The 4932-nt window shown below is 38.6% G+C and overlaps 1 pseudogene; it reads right to left on the reverse strand.

The window, feature by feature from the left end:
- Nucleotides 1-698, reverse strand: LOC126634251 (uncharacterized; annotated as a pseudogene).
- Nucleotides 699-4932: the final 4234 nt, after the last annotated feature.

A 4932-nucleotide genomic window follows, 5' to 3' on the forward strand; every position in this document is an offset into this window, starting at 1 on the left:
TACCTCTCTCTCTGAACTCGTGCAACTCCCTCTGCTCTCTCTCTCCATGCCCGAAAACTTTTTTTTGTCTAGCCCCACCATTGATGCACCGCAACACCTTCATCCCGAAGCTGCCCGTACAATGCCAAGCACTGCCAATATGCCCTGCGGCTCCTAACATTAATTTTTCCATTATGTCTATGTGGCTTGCACTCCAAGAAAAGCTCATCCACCAAGTGAATCGCTCTACTTTTCACCATCTCATCCACCACCTCGGCCTCGGCCTTCATCACCACGTACTCCTCCTCCTTAACATTCTTGTTCAGCTACTCTGACATTCTAGTCTGAACTACCTCCTTCCCGGAACTCTCCTCTATCACAGTCTCGATCTTGTACATCTCAAAGTTCTTGTTCCGGGTAGGGTAGTTCTTCGCAAACCAACTCGTCCCACTTCCGCCTTCATTCCCCGGTAATCCTACGTCAATAAAAACCCTTCTAGGATAGCTCTCGAGCGAGTCACCCATCAAGTCTGGGAGGAACCTCGTTCGCTTCAAGTACCGCCTCGATTTCCCAAACGAGGCTCTAGGGGGTTCTAGAAGCACATCTTCTAGCCTCTTCAACGCCTCATTCTTTGCCTCCTCAGCCAATAGCCTTCTTCTTATGGGAGAGGTGGTGGTAGAGGATGAAGTTTCGGTTGCGTGGGTGCTGGTCTTCCCCATTGCCAAAACAGTTGTGTCTAATCACCTCAAGTACACCATCTTGTAGTTGTCTGGCTTCTTGAAGCTGTTGGAGGCATCATTGCTGAGCTGAAGCATGATAATCCCACTGATTTTAAGAGTCCTTTCAATGAACTTTGAGGCGGCAGTGAAGGCAGAGACGAATGCAAAGTCAATTGAGTTTTCAGGGATTGATCTTTGTTTGTCAGATTTGATAAGCTCAATTTCATTAATATCTTTGTTATCGAGGATCTGAGATGCTTTGGCAGCTTCTTCGTCCCCACTGCTTACAAAAACAGCTTTATGTGTGCCTCTCTTGTATAGGCCTTCGTTAGCCAAGTCCCTGAAGATCAAAGGCTTGAGCTCTAGATTAACCACGTTGGATGAGCTAATTATGTCATGCAGAGAAGTGGTTGCAGTGGGGATGAGTGAGCACAACCATGGGAGTGAAACCATGCACAAAGCCAAGATCAAACAACGAGCGACGAGGATCAAGGCTCTGGAATTCGAATAACCAAGTACTTGGCATCTGAATACAATTCGATTGGAGCAGCGTGCTTCGGTTGGTGTTTGGTATGGAAACCTTGGATCAAATTGATCGCCATAGTCATGAAAAAAAATTGAGTACTAATGTTGCATGCAAAATTCAAGAATTACTAGACTGATAATTCGGCCGATGTGAAGACAGGTAAAATATTGAATTGTGAGAAAAAAGGAGAGCAGATGAATGATTGTTATGGGACAGAGAGGGAGATTTAGCGCGGAGAGCCAAAAGAATTTAGCGAGTGCAAAACCGGGCGGCGGTGTGATTCCCACCCACGAGGGCCACACGAGTGCTTTGCATTTTAGACCATAACAACATCAACTGCCTCATCCTCTGCACCTTCATTTCTCTTGAATTTTCGACCCAGATCGGTGTGTTTAATGTGATTCTCCGCCAATTAATACACTTTACTTGCTCGTCGTCATCATCATCATAACTTGTATGATGCATGTGTAAATTAGCGAGACATTGTGAGTGAAAACCACATCACACGCTGATCAGAGATTCATGGAGGGAGGACTACCGAGAGAGGCGTTTTTTTTTTTTTTTTTTTACATTGTGAGTGAAAACCACATCACACGCTGATCAGAGATTCATGGAGGGAGGACTACCGAGAGAGGCGTTTTTTTTTTTTTTTTTTTTTTTTGGTCTAGTGGAAAATGATATGTACAATTGGGGGATGGGAGAGATGATATATGGGACGGTTAATTTATAGATAGGTTTTAAAATAGGGAGAGAATGGAGAGGTCTTAAAAGATGGATGGAGCCAAATTTTACCGTGAGAAAGAAATGGCTGTTGCAACGAGAATTGAGATTGGCCGTTGCTTCGTCCTTCATGCATAGAATGCATGGAGTGTAATTTTCCCAATCAACCTGCTATAATTAAGCGTAATTGGTTGTAACATACACAGCGACTTCGGGGTGCCATATATGCATTGCTTCAATTGGAATCATAGATATATGTTACATTTTGCTAGCATGGAATAGTAATAAAAAGACATGCTTTCTCCGCTGAGATGATACAATGTAGTCTCCTTAACATTTTCTTTTAAAAATATGCTTATATTTTGAGTATATGCATAAAAAGAACCCACACACGTCCCTCAAAGCCTCAGCCCACCTTCAACGACCTCTCCCAGTTTTGTTCAAACAAACAATAACAGTAGATATTATCGTTTGTTAAAAAAAAAAAAAAACAAACAAACAATAACATTAGATGCGATCTGAAAGGGAAAAAAAAATTCAATGACATTACTAGCTAGCTAGAAGCATTTATTTTGATTATAAATTAGAAACCATACATTTTTGGATTATAAATATAGCTTTTGACATTTCGCGATAAGAACGTAGCTAGCAGCTTGAGTTGAATGTTTCTTCAAACGAGCACATCAAATGAAATAAACAATTATTGACCCAAAAACTACCAAGTCTACATGGCGCGCAGACCGAATAACTAAGAACTAACTACATCCTTTTTGTGATTGATTCGGACGTGTCACCTAGCCACCAAGGTGAATTGGGCGAACAAGATGAATTTAGTGGTGATGTAGAATCACGTTGCTGACTTCTAGATCGAGCAACTATGGCCGAGGAACACTCTCGATCTAGAGTTTTGATAGGAGCATATTTATGCGACTTTGTTATCTTATTTCTTTGCATTTATTTAGTTAATTTCCATTTATTGTAGTAATTTAAGTTATTTTCGTATTATTAATTGTAGGTCCAATTGGTAAAGATGACAATAAATGGCAAAATGGAGCAATTTGGAGCAGTTTTGGACTTTGATTAGATAGCAGGCATGGATAGCATATGGGCTGGACGTTTTTGATGTTTAAATGGTGCTAGATATGTGCTAAAATTTGGAGAAATTAAAGTTGAGGCTTGGAAGGCAAGGAATTAGACAAGAAAGAGGAATCCTAACTGGAGAGGAACATTATCCTATCTTATCCTATCTTATCCAACATTATCTTATCTTATCTACAGTTGCAAGGAGGAATCCTAATCATATTCCAACACTTTCTACCTGATTTTTAGAGTCCTAAAATAACTCAAAAACGCCAAAACCCTTTTCTCCTTGGATTCAGCCATTTTCCCCTATATATATGACATTCCTGCAGAGATTTGGCGGGTGCCATGCCTACCATTCATCCATTGAAGTTGCTGGATTTCAGAGTTCTTTCTATCTTTGTTTTAAGTTTCATTGTTTATTTTAGATTTTTTGTTTGGTTATGATGAACATGTGTAACCAAGTTTCTTTTTAGCTAGAGGTGAATTCAAAGCCATGATTATATGTTTTATATAAATTGATTACATCTAGTTATTGTTTCATAAAACATGAATGCGATTTACTTATCTGCTTTATAGAAAACTTATTCTTGTATGTTTATTAAGGGTGCACACTTAGTTTGCATGCAGTGATTTGATGCTAGAATATAAGGGAATTTCACCTAATCGTTATGAACTTATATTTGCAAGTAGTAAAAGTCACTAGTCATGATTGAGTTAAGTAAATTCTTGGTAGGTGTATCATGTTTTTCATAGTTAAGAATGTTTTGTCAATGCTTATGATTTTCACAGAACTTAATGATCTTTGAGATGTATCTCTATCATGCTTTTCATAGTTAGGGAACTTGAGAAGAATAATTTGATTGCATCGCTGAGTCCAATTCAATGAACTTAGGAAAATCTAAGAGTTAATTAGTGTTGTTCACAATTAATTTGGGGCATTGTCATTCATGGTTTATAGGAAGAATAACTGAAAATTGATTTGTATGCATATGATTCATGTGTGGAGAATAATCCTTTAGCTATCATTTCATCTATATTTCATTCACAACTTAATTTACTTGCTGCCCTTTACTTTTGTTTTAATTAAATTCGGCCAAAATTTCCACCCTCATTGTTTTAATGTTAGTTTAACTTAGTTGTCAGTTTTATAAGTTTAGTTTGTGTTGATTAGCATCCCTTCTAATCCCCGAAATAGAACGATCCCTACTTACTTGTACTATAATTGCATAATTTATAAGGTTTAATTTGTGTTAGTTTCTACCACATCAAGTTCTTAGAACCTGAAGACAAGATTGCTAATCTTGTTGTGATGTTTAGGATCCTCTGCACTGGGTTCAGCGGCTTCAACTATATTTGTAAAAATATAAGTGTGTTGGATCAGGTACAGGCTATAACAGTAAAGATACTCAAAGTAAATGAGTGTCTTTATAGTGAAAGTTGTTTGGCTATATGAATGTTGAACTATGAAGTGTACCTAGGAGTAACCAATCATATAACACCTCGCTTCGTAGGAAGTTGATGAAGTGACCTTTTTTGGCAATGGAATCATAAACTCTTCACCAACTGAGACTTGGATAGGTAACCAACAAGGATAAGAGAGTGTTGTTTAACCAAACTAAAGGTCTCCTAGACCAGGCAGGTTCTATAGCCCCATTTTTGTTAATTAAACTAAAGGTGTCTCCAGTTGTTGACACGGTGATGTTTAACCAAATTGAATATATGTCAACTGTGGGATGGGTCAATGATACGTGGAAAGAATGATCGAAATGCCCAAAGCCCATGAAGCGTAGTTTGGCAAGCTCGGCTTAGGCCTATTAAGGATATTAATTATCTCCCAAGTAAAGAAACCCTAATTACGATATCTTAGGGATTAGGCAACTAATCAAGATTCTAGGAAGATTGGGT

This window comes from Malus sylvestris, chromosome 9 (genome assembly GCF_916048215.2).
Source record: "Malus sylvestris chromosome 9, drMalSylv7.2, whole genome shotgun sequence".
Lineage (NCBI taxonomy): Eukaryota > Viridiplantae > Streptophyta > Magnoliopsida > Rosales > Rosaceae > Malus > Malus sylvestris.